Raw genomic sequence first — 25,598 nt, forward strand, 5'->3', positions numbered from 1 at the left:
TTACTTGGAAATTTTCTTGTCCCCACTGTACTGATGACCTTGGAGGGAGTGCAGAGAGCTAACCGTGGCTTAACTGGGAAACCTCTTCTCTTGGCAGCTCGACCGTGTGCTGAAGGGAAGCAGCATTGCTCCTGTTTTCCATGGATGTGAAACAACTGGCTTCAGGTATGGGTTGTACCCAACTGTCCCTTTGAAAGGGCCGTGCTCCTGTAACAGGTCTAGGCCTGGGCTGGAGGACACTCATGTTCTCCTCCTTCCCAGATGCAGTCCCTTCCTGCTAAATCTGTCCTGCTCAAGGATGTCCTCCCTGATGCCATTTCCTCTTAGTGGTCCCCCTGTAAACCTCTACTGTCATCTGGGCATAGTCTAGGCTAAGATTATTTGGTAAATTCAAGAATATTTTTAAAGGGTTTCCAGGCACTCTCATTCATTAATTGTCTCAGAGCATTAGTGAAGTTCAAGACCAGTATCTGTCCACTAAATACACACCTATTTTGGGAAGGCAGACATAGGAATTGAACTTGCAAAGGGCTATGGAATCACCAATACCCAGCCATGAGTGTAGAATGTGCAGAGCAGGGTGCTCAGGGAGGTGGCTGTGTTTTGCAGGCCGGGCAGTCACAGGGACGAGACCCGGGTGGACGCCGTGTGCACCTACAGCAAGGAGCCCTGGGCCGCGCCTCTGGACAGGGTGGGGCTGTACCACCAAGTGAGCAACAAGACCAGAGGCATCACCCAGCTGGGCCCCTACAGCCTGGACAAGGACAGCCTCTACGTCAACGGTGAGCGGCGCTCCTCCCTCGGCCTCCTCTGCTCTCCATGGCAGCCCTCCCCCAGTGCTGCCCCTTGCCCTCATCCAGCTCCTGACCCTCTGTCTCTCTCTTTCCTCAGGGTACAACGAGCAGCCAGTGCTGACCAGTGAGTACCTTGCAGCAGTGGGATGGGATCACAAGACTGCCAAGGCCTCCCTGTGGCCCCTCCTTTGGACACAGGAGAGCTGGGACTGGGGCATGAGACCCTGGGGTCATGGGGAGCATTCCTGCCTGTCTCATGGAGAGCAGAGATGACAAGGACCTCTGTACGCATTGAGCCAGAGCAGGAACAACTAAGATTTTCCAATCTTTGATTCATTATCTCTGCTTCTTCCAGCTGCCATCCATCCAACAACAACAGCTGTGTCCCTGGAGCATTTCACTGTCAACTTCACCATCACCAACCTCCACTACTCTTCTGATCTGGACAATCCTGACTCAGCCAAATTCAGGGCTACACAAAGGGTTATGAACATGATGGTAAGTGGACAAGCAGTCAGCCACTTCCTTGACCTCACTGACTGTATCAGGTTGGAAGCAGTGCAGAGAGCTGGCTGTGGCTTAATTGTGAAACCTCTTCTCTTGGCAGCTCGACCGCCTGCTGAAGGGAAGCAGCATTGCTCCTGTTTTCCATGGATGTGAAACAACTGGCTTCAGGTATGGGTTGCACCCCAGCATCCATTTCCATGGCCCATGCTCACATAAGAGGTCACAGCCGGAGCTGGACGACACTCATGTTCTCCTCCTTCTCAGAGAAAGGCGCTTCCTGTTAATGAGGTCCTGCTCCAGGATGTCCTCCCTGATGACAATCCCTCTTAGGTTTTCCCATTCTAAGCCTGTACTCTCATCTTGGCGTGGTCTAGGCTAAGATTATTTAGTAAACTCAAGAATATTTTTAAAGTCTTTCCAGACACTCTGCTTAATCATGTGTCTCAGAGCATTAGTGAAGATGAAGAGCAGTATCTGGCTGCTAAAAACACACATATTTATGGAAGACAGACGTAGCAATTCAAGTTGCAAATGGCTATGAAGCACCAATACCCAGCATGAGTGTAGAATGTGCAGAGCAGGGTGCTCAGGGAGGTGGCTGTGTTTTGCAGGCCGGGCAGTCTCAGGGACGAGACCCGGGTGGACGCCGTGTGCACCTACAGCAAGGAGCCCTGGGCTGCGCCTCTGGACAGGGTGGGGCTGTACCACCAAGTGAGCAACAAGACCAGAGGCATCACCCAGCTGGGCCCCTACAGCCTGGACAAGGACAGCCTCTACGTCAACGGTGAGCGGCGCTCCTCCCTCGGCCTCCTCTGCTCTCCATGGCAGCCCTCCCCCAGTGCTGCCCCTTGCCCTCATCCAGCTCCTGACCCTCTGTCTCTCTCTTTCCTCAGGGTACAACGAGCAGCCAGTGCCGACCAGTGAGTACCTTGCAGCAGTGGGATGGGTTCATTAGATAACCAGTGCCTGAAACTGTTCTTCTTTAAAATATTGGAGGTTGGGAGCTGGGGCATGGGATCCTGGGGACACGGGGTGCCTCCCAGCCTTGGCCATGGAGAGGAGGGCTGAATGGAGGCCTCTACACTCATTCAGCCAGGGCTGTAACAATCATGATTTTTAAATTTATAATTCCCCATCTGTGCTGTTTATAGCTCCAATCCATCCAACAACAACAACAGCTGCTGCCCTCGAGCATTTCACTGTCAACTTCACCATCACCAACCTCCCCTACTCTTCTGACCTGGAGAATCCTGACTCGGCCAAGTTCAGAGCTACTCGAAGGGTTATGAACACCCTGGTAAGTGGACAAACACCTGGAAATTTTCTTGTCCTCCATGGGCACTCTAATCATGGGCAGTGTCCAGTGAGATGGCCATGCCCTAACGGGGAAATCTTTTCCGTTGGCAGCTTGACCGCCTGCTGAAGGGAAGCAGCATTGGCCCTGTTTTCCAAGGATGTGAGACAACAGACTTCAGGTATGAGTGGCCCTCCTGTGTGCCTTGGCAGTCCCATTACTTGCATAAGAGAATCAGTCAAGTTCATGTTCTCCTCTTTATCGAGCAATGACATTATCTGTCCTTCCAAGGATTTCTTTCTGCACTGCCTCTATCTTCATCTTACCTGCACTTGCTGCACTCTCCTCTTTGGGTGGTGGGGGCCCAATCTCAAATTGATTTGAAAGTTCTTCCAGGCCCTCTCTCTGATGGACATGTCCAGACTCTTATTGAAGCCTGAATACAGTGTCCAGTCAACAAGGGCACACTCTCTTATTTTCGGAAGATAGAGCTTGCAATGGAACTGCAGAATGACCATGGCAGTTCCAAGACCCAGGCTCAAGAGGAAATCTTGCAGAGCAGGGTGCTCAGGGAGGTGGCTGTGTTTTGCAGGCCGGGCAGTCACAGGGACGAGACCCGGGTGGACGCCGTGTGCACCTACAGCAAGGAGCCCTGGGCCGCGCCTCTGGACAGGGTGGGGCTGTACCACCAAGTGAGCAACAAGACCAGAGGCATCACCCAGCTGGGCCCCTACAGCCTGGACAAGGACAGCCTCTACGTCAACGGTGAGCGGCGCTCCTCCCTCGGCCTCCTCTGCTCTCCATGGCAGCCCTCCCCCAGTGCTGCCCCTTGCCCTCATCCAGCTCCTGACCCTCTGTCTCTCTCTTTCCTCAGGGTACAACGAGCAGCCAGAGCCGACCAGTAAGTACCTTGCAGCACTGGGGTGGCTTGAGAATGCAGCAAGTGTCTCACACTGGTCTGCTCTGTGGGAGGTTATGCTGGGTGCTGGGGCATGGGATCCTAGGGACATGGGGAGCCTTCCTGCCGTGCACATGTAGAGGAAAGTTGTCAAGGGACCTCTGTTTTTCCATTGAAAGCCTTTAAACTTGTCAATCTCCTTCTGTACTTCTTCCAGCTCCCACCCAGCCAGCAACAACAACAGCTGCTGCCCTGGAGCGTTTCACCGTCAACTTCACCATCACCAACCTCCGCTACACCTCTGACCTGGAGAACCCTGACTCGGCCAAGTTCAGAGCTACACGAAGGGTTATGAACACTCTGGTGAGTGGAGGATTACTTGGAAATATTCTTGTCCCCACTGTGTTGATCACCTTGGAGGGAGTGCAGAGAGCTAACCGTGGCTTAACTGGGAAACCTCTTCTCTTGGCAGCTCGATCGTCTGCTGAAGGGAAGCAGCATTGCTCCTGTTTTCCATGGATGTGAAACAACTGGCTTCAGGTATGGGTTGCACACAACTTTCCCTTTGAAAGGGCCGTGTGCGCGTAACAGGTCTGGGCCTGGGCTGGAGGACAGTCATGTTCTCCTCCTTCCCAGAGAAAGGCCCTTCCTGTTAATGCTGTCCTGCTCCTGGATGTTCTCCCTGATGCCACTTCCTCTTAGTGGTCCCCTTCTAAACCTCTACTGTCATCTTGGCATAGTCTAACCTAAGATTATTTCATAAAATCAAGAATATTTTTAAAGTCTTTCCAGGCACTCTCATTCATTAATTGTCTCAGAGCATTAGTGAAGATGAAGAGCAGTATCTGTCCGCTAAATACACACATACTTTGGGAAGGCAGACATAGGAATTCAAGTTGCAAATGGCTATGAAGCACCAATACCCAGCCATGAGTGGAGAATGTGCAGAGCAGGGTGCTCAGGGAGGTGGCTGTGTTTTGCAGGCCGGGCAGTCTCAGGGACGAGACCCGGGTGGACGCCGTGTGCACCTACAGCAAGGAGCCCTGGGCCGCGCCTCTGGACAGGGTGGGGCTGTACCACCAAGTGAGCAACAAGACCAGAGGCATCACCCAGCTGGGCCCCTACAGCCTGGACAAGGACAGCCTCTACGTCAACGGTGAGCGGCGCTCCTCCCTCGGCCTCCTCTGCTCTCCATGGCAGCCCTCCCCCAGTGCTGCCCCTTGCCCTCATCCAGCTCCTGACCCTCTGTCTCTCTCTTTCCTCAGGGTACAACGAGCAGCCAGTGCCGACCAGTGAGTACCTTGCAGCAGTGGGATGGCTTGAGAATGCAGCAAGTGTCTCACACTGGTCTGCTCTGTGGGAGGTTATGCTGGGTGCTGGGGCATGGGATCCTGGGGACACGGGGAGCCTTCCTGCCATGCCCTCGTAGAGGAAAGTTGTCAAGGGACCTCTGTTTTTCCATTGAAAGCCTTGACACACTCCCTTTAAACTTGTCAATCCCCTTCCGTACTTCTTCCAGCTCCCACCCAGCCAGCAACAACAACAGCTGCTGCCCTGGAGCGTTTCACCGTCAACTTCACCATCACCAACCTCCGCTACACCTCTGACCTGGAGAACCCTGACTCGGCCAAGTTCAGAGCTACACGAAGGGTTATGAACACTCTGGTGAGTGGAGGATTACTTGGAAATATTCTTGTCTCCACTGGGCTTATCACCTTGGAGGGAGTGCTGAGAGCTAACCATGGCTTAACTGGGAAACCTCTTCTCTTGGCAGCTCGATCGTCTGCTGAAGGGAAGCAGCATTGCTCCTGTTTTCCAAGGATGTGAAACAACTGGCTTCAGGTATGGGTTGCACCCCAGTGCCCCTTTCCAAGCTCCATTCTCCCATAAGAGATCGGAGCCGGGGCTGGAAGACACTCATGTTCTCCTGCTTCCCAGAGGCAGTCTCTTCCTGCTAATGCGGTCCTGCTCCTGGATGTTCTCCCTGATGCCACTTCCTCTTAGTGGTCCCCCTCAAAACCTCTACTGTCATCTGGGCATAGACTAGGCTATGATTATTTAGTAAACTCAAGAATATTTTTAAAGTCTTTCCAAACTTTCTGCTTAATCATTTGTCTCAGAGCATTAGTGAAGATGAAGACCAGTATCTGTCCGCTAAATACACACCTATTTTGGGAAGGCAGACATAGGAATTGAACTTGCAAAGGGCTATGGAATCACCAATACCCAGCCATGAGTGTAGAATGTGCAGAGCAGGGTGCTCAGGGAGGTGGCTGTGTTTTGCAGGCCGGGCAGTCTCAGGGACGAGACCCGGGTGGACGCCGTGTGCACCTACAGCAAGGAGCCCTGGGCCGCGCCTCTGGACAGGGTGGGGCTGTACCACCAAGTGAGCAACAAGACCAGAGGCATCACCCAGCTGGGCCCCTACAGCCTGGACAAGGACAGCCTCTACGTCAACGGTGAGCGGCGCTCCTCCCTCGGCCTCCTCTGCTCTCCATGGCAGCCCTCCCCCAGTGCTGCCCCTTGCCCTCATCCAGCTCCTGACCCTCTGTCTCTCTCTTTCCTCAGGGTACAACGAGCAGCCAGTGCCGACCAGTGAGTACCTGGCAGCAGTGGGATGGGTTCATAAGATAACCAGTGCCTGAAACTGTTCTTCTTTAAAATATTGGAGGTTGGGACCTGGGGCATGAGATCCTGGGGACATGGGGAGATTTCCAACCTTGGCCATGGAGAGGAAGGCTGAATGGAGGCCTCTACACTCATTCAGCCAGGGCTGTAACAATCATGATTTTTAAATTTATAATTCCCCATCTGTGCTGTTTATAGCTCCAATCCATCCAACAACAACAACAGCTGCTGCCCTCGAGCATTTCACCGTCAACTTCACCATCACCAACCTCCCCTACTCTTCTGACCTGGAGAATCCTGACTCGGCCAAGTTCAGAGCTACTCAGAAGGGTTATGAACACCCTGGTAAGTGGACAAACACCTGGAAATTGTCTTGCCCTCCATGGGCACTCTAATCATGGGCAGTGTCCAGTGAGATGGCCGTGCCCTAACTGGGAAACCTTTTCCGTTGGCAGCTTGACCGCCTGCTGAAGGGAAGCAGCATTGGCCCTGTTTTCCAAGGATGTGAGACAACAGACTTCAGGTATGAGTGGCCCTCCTGTGTGCCTTGGCAGTCCCATTACTTACATAAGAGAATCAGTCACGTTCATGTTCTTCTCTTTATTGAGCAATGACATTCTCCGTCCTTCCCAGCATTTCTTTCTGCACTGCCTCTATCTTCATCTCACCTGCACTTGCTGCACTCTCCTCTTTGAGTGGTGGGGGCCCAATCTCAAATTGATTTGAAAGTTCTTCCAGGCACTCTCTCTCATGGACATGTCCAGACTCTTATTGAAGCTTGAATACAGTGTCCAGTCAACAAGGGCACACTCTCTTATTTTCGGAAGATAGAGCTTGCAATGGAACTGCAGAATGACCATGGCAGTTCCAAGACCCAGGCTCAAGAGGAAATCTTGCAGAGCAGGGTGCTCAGGGAGGTGTCTGTGTTTTGCAGGCCGGGCAGTCACAGGGACGAGACCCGGGTGGACGCCGTGTGCACCTACAGCAAGGAGCCCTGGGCCGCGCCTCTGGACAGGGTGGGGCTGTACCACCAAGTGAGCAACAAGACCAGAGGCATCACCCAGCTGGGCCCCTACAGCCTGGACAAGGACAGCCTCTACGTCAACGGTGAGCGGCGCTCCTCCCTCGGCCTCCTCTGCTCTCCATGGCAGCCCTCCCCCAGTGCTGCCCCTTGCCCTCATCCAGCTCCTGACCCTCTGTCTCTCTCTTTCCTCAGGGTACAACGAGCAGCCAGTGCCGACCAGTGAGTACCTGGCAGCAGTGGGATGGCTTGAGAATGCAGCAAGTGTCTCACACTGGTCTGCTCTGTGGGAGGTTATGCTGGGTGCTGGGGCATGGGATCCTGGGGACACGGGGAGCATTCCTGCCATGCCCTCATAGAGGAAAGTTGTCATGGATCCTCTGTTTTTCCATTGAAAGCCTTGACACACTCCCTTTAAACTTGTCAATCCCCTTCTGTACTTCTTCCAGCTCCCACCCTGCCAGCAACAACAACAGCTGCTGCCCTGGAGCGTTTCACCGTCAACTTCACCATCACCAACCTCCGCTACACCTCTGACCTGGAGAACCCTGACTCGGCCAAGTTCAGAGCTACACGAAGGGTTATGAACACTCTGGTGAGTGGAGGATTACTTGGAAATATTCTTGCCCCCACTGTGCTGATCACCTTGGACGGAGTGCAGAGAGCTAACCATGGCTTAACTGAGAAACCTCTTCTCTTGGCAGCTCGACCGTGTGCTGAAGGAAACCAGCATTGCTACTGTTTTCCAAGGATGTGAAACAACTGGCTTCAGGTATGGTTGTACCCCAGTGTCCTTTCCAAAACCCATGCTCACATAAGAGGTCGGAGCCGGGGCTGGAGGACACTCATGTTCTTCTCCTTCCCAGAGAAAGGCTCATCCCGTTAATGCTGTCCTCCTCTAGGATGTTCTCCCTGATGCCACTTCCTCTTAGAGGTCACCCCCTAAGCCTGTACTCTCACCTTGGCATGGTCTAGGCTAAGACTTTTTGGTAAACTTAAGAATATTTTTCAAGTGTTTCCAGGCACTCTCATTCATTAATTGTCTCAGAGCATTAGTGAAGATGAAGACCAGTATCTGTCCACTAAATACACACATATTTTGGGAAGGCAGACATAGGAATTCAAGTTGCAAATGGCTATGAAGCACCAATACCCAGCCATGGGTGTAGAATGTGCAGAGCAGGGTGCTCAGGGAGGTGTCTGTGTTTTGCAGGCCGGGCAGTCACAGGGACGAGACCCGGGTGGACGCCGTGTGCACCTACAGCAAGGAGCCCTGGGCCGCGCCTCTGGACAGGGTGGGGCTGTACCACCAAGTGAGCAACAAGACCAGAGGCATCACCCAGCTGGGCCCCTACAGCCTGGACAAGGACAGCCTCTACGTCAATGGTGACAATTTTTTATATTCCTTTAATTTTCATATACTTCATTTTCTGTACTGAAATGATTTCATGTGTTGTCAGGTTTATTCTCTAATTAATTCCTTCTTTTTTTTGAATATTTTTTTGCTAGGTTTATGGTGTCTTCACAAAAACTCTAGATATCTTTATAATTTTACCTCCTTCTATATATATTTTTTTAATACAGTAAATTAAACTTTTTCAAGAATACTTTCTGTGTTACTCATACTTCAAATATTCTATTTATAAATGTCTGAGAAAATATAGGAATTGACCTCTTACCTTAAAGAAAGAGCACTAGAACTTTTCACCACTTGACAAAATAATTCATAAATTATCCATGTAGAAGCTGAATGATTCTTTGCCCATGGCAATGTGGTTGGAACTTGATGATCTTTAAGTTCCCTTCCAACCCAAACCATTCTGTGATTCTAAATTAGATTTCGGCAATCGGTAAATTTCTTCTAAACATCCCTAGGAAAGGGAGAATTCTGTTCACTGCTAAGAAATCAGCACCTTGCCAACAAAGCATTTAAGCCTGGACAGTTTACCATACCAGTCTTTCCTAGGGAATGTTTACACAGGAGCTCTCAGACATGTTCTGTGTTCTAGTGTGTGCCAAACCTTCCCAACTGTAAGGCACTTCCTCAAATCCTGTCCCTTTGCTTCCCCCACAGGTCATCATGAAGTGCAGCCTGAACTATGTAAGTACCATTAAAGAGAAATTGAGGGGCAGGAAGATTTTGCTAATCAGCAACAGCTAAAACAGCAAGTTTGAATAATCAAGCAAGAGCACTGCTGGTCTATAAAATAGTGTTAAGAGAATTTGTGTGCCTGTTAGGGAACCACAACTTATATAGCCCTGAAGCCACACAGAATATCTGGCAATTTTACCTAGAGTTGGGATGTTGAACACAAATGGTATTTTCAAGCAGTAACTTTCTCATTACAGCTACTCATCAAAGCACCCAACCTCTGGCACCAGCAGTAAAGAACTTCACTCTGAACTTCACAATAACCAACCTCCAGTTCAATGCAGATCTACAGAATCCCAATTCCAGGAGATTCAAGTCAACAGAAAAAGTCATGTACCACTATGTAAGTCTCACAAACAATGCCCTGCTGGGGCACAGTTCTCTCAGTATCTCTCATCTCTTACCTTCACTGGCACATTTTTCTTACTTCTGTGTTCTTACTCCATTTCCAGGTTGATCCTTTACTCCAGAAGAGCAGCATTGGCCCAGCTTACATTGGCTGCAAAGTAATGGCATTCAGGTAAGAGCCATGTCTGGGAAAAGTCCCCATTCCCTGCTTCTTAAAATTCCCATTTCTCAGCATTTAACTCATCTCTGGGTATTTTCTTACGTGGTAGCAATGTCTGAGGGGTTTTTCTGATCCCTCTCTCTGACTGTATACTAGAAGTTAAGATAGATTTCTTATAGATTTTTCAATGCCTCATTTCCTAGGTCCACGAAGAACAGGGATGACACGGGAGTAGATGCCATGTGCAGCTCTAGGGATGAGCCTTCAGATCCCAAATTCAACAGAACAACTGTTTATCATGAGCTGAGCAAAATGACCAATGGCATCACCCAGCTGGGACACTACAGCCTCAACAGCCAGAGCCTCTATGTCAATGGTAATGAGGCCTTCTCAAGGCATTTTTCCTAAAAAGATTGTGGATTCTCTGTCTCTGGAGGTGTATAAGGCCATGTGGGATGGAGCTCTGAGCACTCTGGTCTAAGTTAAAGTTGTCCCTGTCCGGGGCAGAGAGGTGGAACTGGATGGTCTTTAAGATCCTTTGTGTCTCAAACCATTCTGGGATTCTGTGTTGGAATCATGGAACCATTAAGGTTGGAGAAGACCTCTGAGATCAAGACCAACCTTCAGTGTTGGCACAGACTAATTTGAAATTAGAATGAAGAAGATTTAATTCATCTTTCAAAACAGAGAACAAAAATTAGAGGGCAAAACCAAATTCAAAGTCTTGAATTCAGTCACCACAGTCTTGTAATAAAAACCCCTGTATTTAGTCCTGCTAAGACTTTCTTGGAATATTTTCCTAATCATTTTCTATTTGTTTTTCAGGTTACAATGAACCTCACAGTCCATCCTGTAAGTATATTTAAAACCAAATACAAGTTAAGGCTACTTAAAGGCATAAATTGATTTTCTTTCCTGCTGATTTGGCAATGTTTGTAACATTGCAAAATGTCTGAAGGCTGGGATCATGTTCACGTGGGCTTTTTCTCTGAGGAACCCAATAACAGCAAAGTCTGATGAAGATTCTGTTCTTATTTTATCATTGTCATTTTTGTTCTCTCTTGCAGCAATAAAATCAACCACCACACCAAGCCCAGGAGCAATCACAGAGCACTTCACCCTGAACTTCACCATAACCAACCTCATGTTCACCACAGACCTGCAGACGCCAAATTCCCGTAAATTCCGCTCTGCTGAGAAAATAATGAAACACTATGTAAGCCAAAATTCTGTTGTCTTTCACTGAAATCACCCAGGATTTTGGGGTTCCTGTATTCACAAAGACTTTTCCCTGCCAGATTGACCCCCTGCTTCAGAAGAGCAGCATTGGCCCCCATTTCACTGGCTGCAAAGTGATGGGATTCAGGTGAGCAATAACCACAGAGCTTCACTTGGAACTGCAGCAAATGGATTTACTTCCATTTGACTGACACTTGAATAATTGTTCTCCTTTTTCAAGTAGTTGCTTTCATTATTATAAAGCTTCTATGCCATTTTGTATGGTCTTTATCTTACAAAGCCTATTTCTTTGTAAGGCTGTATCTCGATGATTTCTGCAGCTCATCTGAGAACTGTGGGCAGATTATACTTCTTTAATCACATCAAATCAAACAAACAAACAACAACAAAAAAAAAACCCTAAAATATTTTTAATAACTAACAGAAGCTCCATGATATTAAATTCCTCAGGCCTGGGAAGAACAGGGATAGCACAGGAGTGGACACCATCTGCAGCTATGGAAAGGGCTCCCAGGTACCCAAGTTTAACCCAGCTGAGGTTTACCAAGAGTTGAGGAGAATGACAAGTGGCATCACCAAGTTGGGAATCTACAACCTGGACAGCAAGAGCCTCTATGTCAATGGTGAGTGTTTGATTTTCCCACTCATCCAGGCTCTGGTGCAGTTTGGGATCACTTTTGTTCTCACCTCAATGTTAAAAAAGTCACCTTAAGGAGAAGGTCTAGAATTTTCTGCATAATTTCTCTGTGTAAAATGAAGCATAAGATTTAAAATCTTTCCATCTCGACATTTTTGAAAACTTTATTTTCTGTGTTACATTGAAGAGTGAACTTAATTTTAGTCTTGACCTCGATCATTCACCTGTCTGTGAACATTTCACCTGATTCCTGTCCCACAGTGTTTAATTAAACATTGGCACACACATTTTCTCACTGTAGCCTTGCTCTTCCAAAGCACCTTGTTCTGCCTAAGCTTTGTTTGCTTAACACATTCACACCCTTGGGGCCTGGTTCTGATGATTCATTCCCAAGTCATTCCTTTTAATCACCCCCTCTCCACTTCCATTCTCCAAAGTGGATGTTCTCTTCCATAACTCTTTCTCTTGCATTTCCTTTCAGATTACAATGAACCCCTTGAGAGATCCTGTAAGTATTTTGCCAAATTCATTTTGCCACGTTCCTTTCACCAAATTCATTTCAGGGGAAGCTCTCAAAGGAGCAATGCCCTCAGAAAATCAGAGGGGGAGAGATTATTCAGAGTAGCCTTGAGGTGTGCTGGGAGTAGGAATGTTTTGAAAGTGAAAACAGCTTTTTTTTTTTTTTTTGTAGGAAATTCCTAATCCTTCTCCCCTTTGATTACAGCCCGGAGCACCACAGCTGCACCAAAACCAGCATCCAGGAATTTCACACTGAACTTCACCTTGACCAACCTCCGCTACAATGCAGATCTGGGTGCCCCAAATTCCCGCAGATTCCTTTCCACAGTGAAAGTTATGAACCACTATGTGAGTCTGGCTCTGCTTCTGCCCCTTTTGGGTCTTGCTTTAAACTCAGGTGTGATTCCCAGCTCTCAATTGTTGTTTTTTTTTGTTTTGTTTTTTTTTTTTTTTGACAGCTTGACCCTCTTTTCAAGAGGAGCAGCATAAGCTCTGCCTACACAGGATGTAAAGCCATGACATTTAGGTAAGATTTGGGATTCCAGAATCACAGGATGGGTCAGGTTTGAAGGGATCTCAGTGGGTCACCTGGTCCCACCTCCCTGCTCCTGGAGCACATGGATTGTATCCAGATGGAATATCTCCAGTGAGGAGATTCCTCAGCTTTTCTGGACAATCTGTCCCAGTGCCTGGTTACTGCACAAAGAAATTCTTCCTCATGCTCATCAACTTCCTGGGCATCAGCTCCTGCCTTGTTCCTCTTGTCCTGTTCCTCAGCACTGAAGAGCAGAGCCTGGTCCCTGCTCTGAGCCCTCCCTAGACACTAAAAATACCTGAAAGAATATAAAAGTGCCTGAAATACTAAAATACCTAAATATAAAATAGCTAAAATACTCCTGAAAGGAGCCATTTCTTTACCCACTCTCACACACCTTCAATTCGTGGCTGGTCTGAAGCCAGAAAACAGCAGCCAGTGACATCTCCCTGTCCAGCCAGGAATTTTTTTAGCTGGTAAAATCATTTTGGTATCTGAATGTCACCACCTCAATTCTGGAGAGCCTGGTGAAGGATGCAGGAGCCCATTGGCACTGAGGGTTTGGTGTCTGTCCTAAAAACCTCACAGGAAGTTCTGCCAGCAGAGCAGTGTCCCAAAGAAGGTGTCTGACACTTTTCCCCAGGTCTGGAAGCAGGGATGACACAAAAGTGGATGCTGTATGCAGCTACAATGCCAGCCTGGCCAGCTTTGAGAGAGAAAAGCTTTACCAGGAGCTGAGCACCATGACAAACAATGTCACCACACTGGGACACTACAGCCTGGACAGGAGCAGCCTGTATGTCAATGGTAAGCACCCACAGGGATAACAGATTTTGGGATCTCCTGGAGATCATCCCTCATCACTGGGGCCTGAGCACTGGTGAACCCTTGGGTTTGTTGGTTTTCTTTAAGTCTGACACAATGACAAATCCATTCCTGCAGGATATTGCCAAGCATTTCTATTCCTTAAATTAGACAAATTCTGGGCAAATTTCACTGTTACAGTGTATGATCTAAGCAGGGATGTATCTATATTGCTTTTATGATATGAACAGATGTAAAAATAAATTGACTCTATCCTTTTTATTTAGGTTTCAGCCTTACAGACTCACCTGCCACCAAAAAGCCTGTCTTGACTGCAGGCAAACTGGGCTACAGACTGAACTTTAGAATAGTCAATGAAAACCTCACCAACCCTGACTCCCAGTCTCCAGAATACAGAGCAGCAGTAGAAAGCATCACCAACAAGGTAAGGAGGTATTTGAGAATGTGTCTGGCTGGTCACTTTTTGAAGGAACTATTAAAGGTTTATGTCTGAATTTAAAAAAATAATTTTAAAATCAGCATTTGGGAAGCAAACTTTCTAGAATCTGAAAGATAAGACTGGCCTTTGATTCAGTTTTGGTATTAAGTTGTACCTGGTGGGTGTCATCCCTGCCCATGGCAGGGGACTGGGACTGGAGGATCTTTAAGGTCATTTCCAATTCAAACTATTCATGACTCCCATGGGGTCTTGTGAAATTTTCTCCAACCAAAGACCTGAACTGTAAGATGCCAGAGCTGATCTGTTAAATGAACACCCCCCCAGCATTTCACTCCCACCTCCAGAGGAGCATCCAAGGCCAATCCCTGCTGGCAAACCCCTGCTCAGCACATCCATGATTCATTCCTAGAATCCAACACTTTCTCTTCAGCACCAATCCAATTTATCAGCCTGATAAGGCCCTGATTGGCTGGTTTTGCTCTCTTTGAGCTGTGGGTCTGTGAGGTTGGGATGTCACTCAGGACTCTGCTGTCCCACACTGGATCCTGCTCAGAGAAGGCAGCAGGGCTGGAAGTCAGACCCCACCACCACAAGGTGCTAAAGTAAAACCCAACCCTCATGAAATCCAACCAGCAAAAAATAACCCTGGTGTTTCTCCAGAGCTCAAGTCTAAAGCCTCCACCACAGTGCCCAAAGTCATGAATGTTTAATGTGCCATTTTAATTTCAGATGAATCAGTTGTACCGTCAGAGCGACCTGCGGGACCAGTTCCTGAGCTGCAGGATCACCGGGCTGAGGTCTGGGATAAAACCTGATTTTGTTTAGAGATTGCCACACCCTGGCACTGCTCCCCCATGGCTGAGTGCCACTGGCCCCTGAGGAACTCTCCCTTCTGTTCTCCTGCTGGAAACTGATGCCCTAAGGAGGCATTTCCAGAATTTGTCAGTTTGAATTTTTTTTGACTAGGGTTTCTCAGTCAGGGTTTCTTTAAGGCACTCTCAGGGTCTGAGTATGCCAGATTCCATCCTTTTACTGGGAACTGGTGATCCCGTGACCTCTGCACTCCTCTCAACCTGAACTCCACTAGATTTTAAAAGTGAGCTGTCCTACTCAGGATGGAATGAGGCTTAGACAAAGGAGCCTCCCACGGGGCCAAACCTTTTAAAAACCTAAAAGTGCTGCTCTTTCCTTGCATTCATGCAATACAACCTAAATCTATCCAGAGAAGAGGTAAAAATTTAATTCCTGTCCAAAGGAAAAGCCCCAACCAGCCCATTCCCTACCATTATTCCACCACGTCACTTTAAACCACTCCACCCTCCCACACAGAGCTTCCTGCCCATCCCATTTATCTCCAAACCTCTGTCCCACAGGCCTGGATCCATAGTGGTTGACTGCCAGTGCTTCTTCCAGCCTGACCCCAGCATCAACAGGGCAGTGGTTGAAAGGACTTTCCAGGACAGGACCTCCAACACCACTGGGCTGTGGCTGGGGAGCAGCTACCGACTGCAGGAATTCTCAGTGGACAGTACGTGCATCAAATCCCTTCCCAGTGCCCACAAGGATAACCCACTTTGCCATAGCACACTCAGAATCTCCCAAATCCTTGCTCTGTCAGAGCACAAATTAATCTATTTTTAAGTTGAATCACTGGACTCTGAGTTAGGCCACTCAGCATTCAGTCCTCCAGTCATCAATGGCTTAAGGGGTTATTCAACATTAAGGTGTTCATCAATATTAAAGTGGTTTTCAATATTAATGTGTTATTCAAAATTAAATTTTTATTCAGAATTAAATTGTTATTCAAAATTAAATTGTTATTCAGAATTAAGGTGTTTTCAGTATTCAAAAAATCAGAAAATGAAGTGTGAATTGCTCACCACAACTTCAACCATCTAGAGCTAAAAGGACTTTCAGCTTTTTTCCCCAATGTGCAGCATCCCAAAGAAATGAATGGCCTGGTGCCTTTGCAGTTTCCTGTCAGACCCCAGTGCAACTCAAGTCCTGCCAGTCTAAGACTTCAGGCTAAAAGGCTGCAGCTCAGTTCTGCTTGGTGGGAAAGCCTCAGCTTCCCTCTGCTAGAATTTCATTTTCCTCTCCATTTTCAGCCTTGGAACTCTCAGTTGAGGCAGCAACTCACAAGACACCCCTTGAGTCTGGCAAAGAAAACTTTGGATTAAATTTCCAAATCTCCAACCTCCCCTACTCGCCTGAACTGCAGGATTCCAGCTCCCAGATGTACCAAGAGAACAAAGAGAAGATTGAGAAAGAGGTGAAATGAACAGCAAGAGCTTGAGCTCCCTGTTCCCAGGACGTGTTAAATGAACTCAGCTTTCCTCAACTCTTTTGTTTCTCCCCATCAGCTCGAGGTATTCAGGAGCAGCCACCTGAAGAACCAATTTGTTGGCTGCACCGTGGAGAGCTTTGGGTATGTCCAGTGCTTTTTTTCAAGCCCCAAAAGAGCAGTTCAGGGAGACATTTAGGGTGCCCACCCCTCACTGCCAGCCTCAGTGCCCCCAGTGACACACAGGAGTCACTTTATCCTCCCTCAGTCACTTTTGCCTTTGCCACAAAAGGTTTCTGTCCAAACAGAGCTGGTTTTGTTTCGGTGCTTGCAGAGCTGTTTTCATGCATGAACAATCCCAGGGTAAAGCAAACACGTTCATTTTCTCATTTAACCTGTTCAAATGAGCTCAGATTCCACTGATGCACAGCAGGGAAACCAAGTGACCACACAGCTGACCAGCCTGAGGACAAATCTGCCTCTCTGAGGCTCCTCCAACTAGTTTTGGAGGAGCAAAGCAGCAGAGTAGATCTAACTTTTAGAAATAGAGCTGATTTAACTCTTAGAGTTGATTTTCCTCTTTGTAATAGAGCTGATTTACCTCTTAAAAATACCTTGTTTGGTATTAATCCCCCCTTGCTTGGGGATTAAATCAGTTTATGGGTTTCACAAGGCTGCAGGAGCTCCTGTCTCACCCAGAACAAGCTGCTAAAAGTGATCCCATCCCAACCAAACACAGCTGGGACATCTGCAAACCTCACACTCCAAACCCCTCTCCCTGCTCCACTCAGCTCTGCTTCATTTTCCCTCCTCCCTGCCTGCAGCAGAGTAGATCTAACTTTTAGAAATAGAGCTGATTTAACTCTTAGAGTTGATTTTCCTCTTAGAAATAGAGCTGATTTACCTCTTAAAAATACCTTGCTGGGGATTAAATCAGTTTATGGGTTTCACAAGGCTGCAGGAGCTCCTGTCTCACCCAGAACAAGCTGCTGAGAGTGATCCCATCCCAACCAAACACAGCTGGAACATCTGCAAACCTCACACTCCAAACCCCTCTCCCTGCTCCACTCAGCTCTGCTTCATTTTCCCTCCTCCCTGCCTGTCACCCTCCAGGCCTGTCCATGGCAAAGGACACACTGAGGTTGCCTCAATCTGCCAGTTCACCCTGGATCCCCTCTCAGGGACTTTACAAGAGCAAGAAGTGTTTGAGGAGCTGAAACTCCTGACCCAGGGCTTCACCAGGCTGGGCCCCTACGAGCTGGAGGAGCAGAGCCTGGTGGTGGAAGGTGAGAGCTCCTGGAGGGACATTTTGGGGAATTCTTCCTCACTTTGTTTAAATCAGCTCCAGAGTTCCATTCCTCATCTGTCCCACTCCTCATTTCCAGGTTACTCTCCACTCAAGACAGATGAACCAGAGTCCAAAAGATCTGGTAGGTGCTTTTTTGGCAAGGACTGACCCAACAGCCGCTGAATACTTGAGCTCTGATAAATAACTGAACCCTGGGAAATACTTGAGCTGTAATAAATTACCATCAGATATCTTGGAATGGGGTTAAACCCATGGAAAAGACCAAAAATCCAGGGCTCTTGGTACAAACAGCAGGTGCCACCAGCCTGAGGGGAATGGAATTGAAGGACAGGCAGAGGCAGGAACTGCTTGAAAACTCTGGCACCAAGAAATTTTGATAACTGCAGTATTTTTTTAAAAAGACCAGACCAGATATGATTTAGCTTAGCTACAACCCCAGAACCAACAGCAAACAGGAGAGAAAAAAAAAATAAAAATACCCTGAACTGCTACTTTCCCATGCACCACAAACACTCTGGTAAAACAACTTCAGCTTTTGCTGACACCCTGAGCCCTGTCCCCAAAAGAGTCCAGAAGCAGTTAAGACAGAACTTTGTCACTCTGAACATCCCAGAACTTTGTCACTCTGAGCATCCCTGGAATCAGTGGGGGCTCTGCTGCTCCCTGCAGTGAGATTTAAGGTTGTGGATCCCTGAACTCTCACTCCATTTCCCCAAATTTCTGTAATTTGCAGCTACAGAGTGTTCAGCACTTCTGAACTTTGCCAGGGTGAGATAATAATCATAATCCTACATGGAAGAGTCTCTAAAACTGATGTGCCTTTTTTTTTTTTTTTCTTTTCAGAGCTTCAGTTCTGGGCCATCATCCTCATCTGCCTTTTCACCCTGCTGGGCTTCATCCTGCTCCTCCTGCTGTGCTTCCTGGTGAGTGTCCCCTTTGCTGTCCCACTGTCCCTTCATCCTGCAGAGCCACAGGAGGAACATCCAGACTCATTCCCAAGGATCCCAGTGGGAAACAGCAAAATCCACCCCAAATCCTTCAGTCCCCACCAGCTCTTCCAAGCACTGGGGATGGGGAAGGGAATTCAGAGTCAGCTGAGCAGGTTTTTACAAAAGGAAGAAGAATTTTCTTTTTAAAAAAGCAGCAGGATTGTGGCTGGCACTGGGGTTTTGCAGAGGGAAAAACACAAACCCAACAGCAGGAATGAGGAGCAGGAATTGGGGAATCCACAGGTGGAATTAGGGAATCCTCTGCAGCATTTCCTAAACCTCTGCCCTGTCCAAATACCTGCAGGATGAGCAGGGAGGAAGTGCCAAAACCAACATTTTAACAGCCTGTGGGAACTGCATTGAGGATTTTGTATCCAGGGCTCTTTACAGACTGCTGCAGCCTGGCAGGGCCATCTCCAGCTGCAAATCCTTGGAAGAGGCACAGGACATCCTTGCTTTGCAAAAAAAACCTTGCTTTGCACCAGCTGAGGAGAGAAGCTAAATCTACAGAGAGCAGGGAGGTTCAGGAGACAAAATTACAGCCAGCAGGATTTAGGAGAGGAAATTCCTCTGCTGCAGAGCTGCCTCACAGCTTTAAGCATTTGGGGATTTTTATTCCCAAAATCCTTCCCTTCCCTTGGCAACATGATATGGGGACACCTAATGGTGGGCAGAGCATGGATTCATTTTTTTTCCATTAATTTTGGTCTTTTTTGCCATTAATTTTGTTATTTTCCCATTACTTTTGTTCTTCTCCCATTCATTTTTATTCTTCTATCATTAATTTTATTCTTCTATCATTAATTTTGTTCTTCTATCATTAATTTTTATTCTTCAATCATTAATTTTGTTTTTCTATCATTAATTTTTATTCTTCTATCATTAATTTTGTTCTTCTCCCACCAGGTCCTCTCCTGCCTGAGGAGAAAGTCCCACCTGTACCAGGTGCAGCAGGGCCTGTATGGGTTGTACTTCCCCCACCTGAGCACAGGGAAGGTTCACTGACACCTCAACTTGGTCTTCCCAGACCTGTTTGTCCACTGATGAAGGAAAAATAGCTCCAAACCCTAGAAAATGTTTCTTTTATAAATTATTTCAGCGTTTCATCTCGCCTCGAGACAAATCTTTGCACTATTGCCACGATTCTTTTCATACTCCAGGAAACTGCCAACAGTGCAGGTGCTGAGGAAAATATTTTTTTTTTAAGCACTGCAGTGTTTTATATAAATATAAATTTTATATAAATATTACACAACCAAAAGAAAATAGAAACTACCAGGAGCTGCAGTTTGCAAAGCCCTTCAGTGTTAACGTCAGTTTTCTGAAAAAGGCTTAAAATTATACTAATTTGGAGATTTTTGGGGACTGACTTCTGTAGACTTAGAAATCCCACCTAGATTTTAGCTTTTTCACCACTAAAATTGTAAATATCTTAAATTAATTCAAATATTTTGTCTATTTATAATGATGACATTATGATGTGAAGAGACCTTGTTCAATCTGTGACACAGCCAGGCTGTGTTTTTTGAGATTGCTGCTGATTTCAGTTCATTAAATATTATATTTTACTGTGAAGTTGTGTTTCCTCTTTATCAGCATTTTCATCATCCCAAATCAGAACCTCTGCAGAGGTTTTGCTCCTCAGCTCCCATCCCACAGCACAGGATCTGCTTTTAGAGCCCAGCACCTTTTCCTGCCCCTCTCACCCAGCCAGAATTGCCCCAAAACTCCCATTTCATGCCCCAATTTCCTGCTGAGCACAAGACTCAGGGCTGGTTCTCTGCAGTTATTCCATCCTATCGTTAAATAACTGTCTGAAAGTGAAAGCATTCAGTTAGAATTAACAAAGCCACAATTAGTCATTGATCCTGCCACTGCAGGCAATGTTTCCACGCAACCAGAGTGGGTTTTGCTTTCAAAGCCAAGCTCCTCCAGGGCAGGTCCAACCAGTTCACCCCCAGCTCAGAGTTTCCTGCAGAGGATTAGGATCTGTTTGCTCGCTCAAACAAAGGGCTTGAAGCACCAATTATGTCAGCAAACATCGATTAAAAGCTCGCAGAGCTCTTGCACAACACCCCTGTGCTGTCCCTGTCACCCTGAGTGTCCCGAGAGCAGCTGCCACCCTGAGACAGGGACTTAGGAATTCCCAGATATCAGCCTGAGCAAGAAAAGCTGAGTGAGCCAGCAGGGCTGAGTGCAGCCATGAGAATCATAAAATCATGGAAGGGACCCTCAGGGATGATCAGTGACCCCCTGACCCCCCAAAATCCCACCCTGAGCATCCCTGAGAGCGCTGTCCAAACTCAGCCTTGGGGACCATTCCCTGGGGAGCCTGGGCAGTGCCCAGCACCCTCGGGGGGAAGAACCTTTCCCTGAGCTCCATGCCAGCCCTGACACAGCTCCAGCCCTTGCTGGGCTCCTGGCCCTGTCCCAGAGCAGAGCTCAGCCCCTGCCCCTCTGCCTTCCCTCGGCAGGAGCTGCAGCCCCCGAGGAGTCTCCCCTCAGTCTCCTCTGCTCCAGCTGAACGAGCCAAGTGCCCTCAGCTGCTCCTCAGCCCTTCCCCAGCTCCCTGTCCCTCCTTTGGACACTCTCCAACAGCTTTGGCTCCTTCTGACCCTGTGGTGCCCAAGGTGCCCCAGCACTGGAGGTGAGGCTGCCCCAGTGCAGAGCAGAGTGGGACAATCCCTCCCTGGCCTGGCTGGAGATGTTCAAACCCTTCTCATCTCATCTCTCCACCCTGCTCAGGGGGGAAGAACCTTTCCCTGAGCTCCATGCCAGCCCTGACACAGCTCTGTGCCATCAGAGCACAGCTCTGCCTTGGCAGCCCTGGGAAAGCCCTGGATGTTTTCTGTCTGTCCCTGCTGTGCCTCAGTTTCCTTCCCCCTGGTTTCCCTCTTCCCTGGGGAGTCTCTCACTCCCAAAAAGCCACAAGTGAAGCCAAGAGCAGAGATGAGAAGCTGGCTCACTCTGAGAGAGGAAGGTGCAGGTGTTTGGACCTGTTTCCTGGATATTCTGAATTTTCCTTTTCCCATCATGGCCCCAGGGGAATCCAGGGGTCACAGCAGGAGTCACATCACCTCCTGCCCAGGGTTTGGAGAGACCCAGCACACCCTGCAGGGCAGAGCTGGCACTGCTGTCCCATCCAGTCCAGGGACAAAAGGGAATGCAGAAAATCCAGCACTTTCCCCGGGAGCACTCCAGGCCCAGGCACATTTCTCACAGAAAGGCACAAGCAGCTGATCTAATAAAAAAATCCTCGATGTGGCTCTGCACGACCTGTTTGTGGGGATCCAAAATGCCAAGGCAACCTCTCCAGCAGCACTCCTGAAGGAATTGTTCTTTCTGCAGGAGCAGCTGCAGAGCATCCCCCTCTGCTCCAGGTACCACCAGCCCCACCCATCCTGGGAGCTGAGCCCCAAAACCAGAGCCAAAATTAAAGCTGGAAACAACGAGACAAGAGCACCAAGACAACAGTGAGGGGAGGGAGCAGCTTGCAGGATGGAAGGGCTCAGGGGTGCTCTGGTGCCCACCAGCCTCAGCCCAGGGCTGCTTTCCAAGGAAAAGGAGCCCCCACGTTCCATGGTGCCCCTGAGCATCCCCTGGGCTGTGCCAGACCCAGCTCTGTGCTGGGCTTGCAGGGCTGGGCCAGCTCAGCACCAACAGGGGCTGGGGAAGGGATGGAGGAGCTCTGGAATCCTCTCCCAGCTCCTCCCTTAACACAACCTTTGCCTCCCTCTGCCTCTCTCGTCCCTTCCCTGCAGCTGCACCCGGGCAGCTCCTCAGCGTTCCTGTCCTTGTGTTTGTCCCCAGGGCACCCAGCTGAGTCCCTGCTGCCACCAGAGGGTGACCTGGCTGCTGGCAGCACCGATCCCACCCTGCCCAGCCCTGCCTGGGAGCTGCTGCCAGCTCACAGCCCCTGTATCAGTGTCTGTGGGCACTGGGAACCAGCCTGAGCTCACAGCTGACATCAGCTGCTCCTCATCCTCTCCCAGCAATTCCTATTCCATCTGGAAAAATGCAAAAGCACATTGACAGTAGTTTTATCCAACCAAACCTTTGGTTAGAACAATTCTTGCTTATTTTGAACACAATATCTGCTTGTAAGCCTTAAAATACAATGCACAGAGCTCCATTATTTAGCTTAGAACTTCCTAATATCTTCCTAGATATACTTTCCTGCAGCTTAGGGAGTTATTCTAGCCAAGCTTTAATACACAGACCATTGTTTTATTTGTCCTTGCTTTCTACATCTCATTCAACTTTTCTGCTGACAAATCTTATGGCTCCTGCTTAGCTCTAATTGAAGTTCTGCTGTTTCTGAGTCTGCTTTCTGCAGCTTTCCCAAAAACCTCTAATTTTAAGGATTCCCACACCCAGCACCAGCCTGGGAATTGCTGCCAGGTCAGAGCCACTTTATCAGTCTCCTCTGAGCTGCACAGATAGGATCTGCTGCTCCTCATCCTTCTCCCCAGCAATTCATTTTCCATTAAAATTTCCATGGAAAAATTCTCCATGTGCTTTGGAAGCAGCTGCCAGGACTCTGTTTGTGCAGCAAGGCCCCTCCTCAGGGGTCACACTCAGACCTCTGCCACCTCCTGCTCTCAGCACCAACCCAGCACCACTTCCCAGGGCCAGAATCCCACCCTGTCCCACCTTTCATGGACAGAGCAGGGACAACTGAGCTGCTTGTCCAGACCACCCAGCCCAGCTGGGATTTACAGCTCCATGGGCAAGAGCTCATCCTTCCTGCTCACCCCCCTCAGTCCTTCCTCTAATTAGTTAATTCATCTAATTGCATCTCATCAGCATTTCTCCACTGGGAGCCTCATCCTGGGGCAGCCAGGAGATCTTCACCATGCCCAGCCAGGAATTTAATGTGGGAACTGGTTGTTTTAGCAGCAAATGCATAATTTTGTTAGTGCCAATTGCTGAATTTACTGACACAGCTTGGTGTCACCTGCAGGGTTTGGTGTCACCTGCAGGATTTGGAGTCACCTGCAGGATTTGGTGCCACCTGCAGGGTTTGAAGTCCCCTGTAGGGTTTGGTGTCCCCTGTAGGGTTTGGTGTCACCTATAAGGTTTGGTGTCCCCTATAGGGTTTGGTGTCCCTTGCAGAGTTTGGTGCCACCTGCAGGGTTTGCTGTCCCCTGCAGGATTTGGTGACCCTTATAGAGTTTGTTGTCCCCTGCAGGGTTTGGTGTCCCCTGCAGGGTTTGGTGTCACCTGCAGGGTTTGGTGTCCCCTATAGGCTTTGGTGTCCCCTGTAGGGTTTGGTGTCCCCTGCAGGGTTTGGTGTCCCATGCAGGATTTGGTGACCCTTATAGAGTTTGGTGTCCCCTGTAGGGTTTGGTGTCCCCTGTAAGGTTTGGTGCCACCTCTAAGGTTTGTTGTCCCCTGCAGGATTTGGTGTCCCCTGCAGGATTTGGTGTCCCCTGCAGGGTTTGGTGTCACCTGCAGGGTTTGGTGTCCCCTGAAGGGTTTGGTGTCCCCTGCAGGATTTGGTGTCCCCTTTAGGGCTTGGTGCCACCTGCAGGGTTTGGTGTCCCCTGCAGGGTTTGGTGTCCCCTGTAAGGTTTGCTGTCCCCTATAGGGTTTGGTGTCCCCTGCAGGATTTGGTGTCCCCTGCAGGGTTTGGTGTCCCCTTTAGGATTTGGTGTCCCCTGTAAGGTTTGCTGTCCCCTGCAGGATTTAGTGTCCCCTTTAGGGTTTGGTGTCCCCTGCAGGGTTTGGTGTCCCCTGTAAGGTTTGCTGTCCCCTGCAGGGTTTGGTGTCCCCTGTAGGGTTTGGTGTCCCCTCCCCGATGCCAGACAGCCCAAGGACACTCACCTGTGCTCAGCCACGTGCTCAGCCGAGCCAGTCCCAGCCAGGTGACAGCGTGGCTCAGGGCAGGGCCACAGCGCCCCGCAGGGTGTCCCAAAGTGCTGAGTCCCTCTGGCCAGGGCAGAGTGGCTGCACAGACCCCAAACTCGGGGTTGCCGGGGCTGGGGTTCCACTGACCCCACCCAGCCCCCGCTGATGTCACAGGGCACATCCCACATTCCCAGGGCTGGGAAAGCCCTGCCAGGAGCTGGGCACTGCAGGGGATGGGGCAGGAGGGCAGGGGGGGTTCGTGAGGGGTGCCAGGGATGCTGCAGGACAATTTCTCCCAGCTCTCTGCAAAGAACTTGAGTCTCAAATGGATCCCAGGTGGTCACTTCAACACCCCAGAAACTTTCCAGAGAAAAGCAGTTCGTCCCTCCCTGGAAACCCAGCCCCAAACTGGGGGGAGGAGCAGCCCCTGGGATCCCCCAGAGCCACAGGGCTGTCCCTGTCCTGGGCTGTGGCACTGTGTGCCCACGGGTGTCACCTCTGTCGGTGGCTTTGCTGATCCCCAGCACTGCAAAAACCAAGATTCTTCAAAATCTAAATGACTTCAATCTTACACTGCCTGATTTCACAGCCCTAGGGAGGGCAGAGCATCAATATTTGCACTCCAAATCCAGCTCAGCTCCTTTGGCAGCAAAGGCTGAACAGCAGCACCCTGTGAGGGGCAATGGACTGAGATTCAGAAATTAAATAATAATAAATAACAAATTCTAGTCAATAAAAACAACTCCCTGAATGTTTACAGGAGGTGAATCCTCATCTCCCAGGTGACATCCAAGCTGTGGGGATGTGATCAGAGGTCCCACCTCAGCCCATCCCCAGGGCAGCCACACTCAACATCCTCAACATCCTCAACATCCTCAACATCCTCTGCATCCTCTGAGCACCACCAGCATCCTCCAACCACTGTGCCTGAGCTGTGGCACTGTGTCCCCATGGGTGTCACCTCTGCTCGAGGTGACATCACTGAGACCCAGCATCACAAGAAACAACACCAAAAAAAAACCCCAAATGAGACCATGAAACCCTTCAGGACCCTTGGGCACCCTTGGTTTTCCCACCACATTCCTGCCCAAAGCTTGGAGCACCCTGGGGTTGCTAAACCTGCACAGGGCACAGGGGTGGAAAATCCCATCCCTGGGGCTGGAGGTGCCT

Source organism: Oenanthe melanoleuca, chromosome 28, assembly GCF_029582105.1.
Source record: "Oenanthe melanoleuca isolate GR-GAL-2019-014 chromosome 28, OMel1.0, whole genome shotgun sequence".
In the NCBI taxonomy this organism is placed as follows: domain Eukaryota; kingdom Metazoa; phylum Chordata; class Aves; order Passeriformes; family Muscicapidae; genus Oenanthe; species Oenanthe melanoleuca.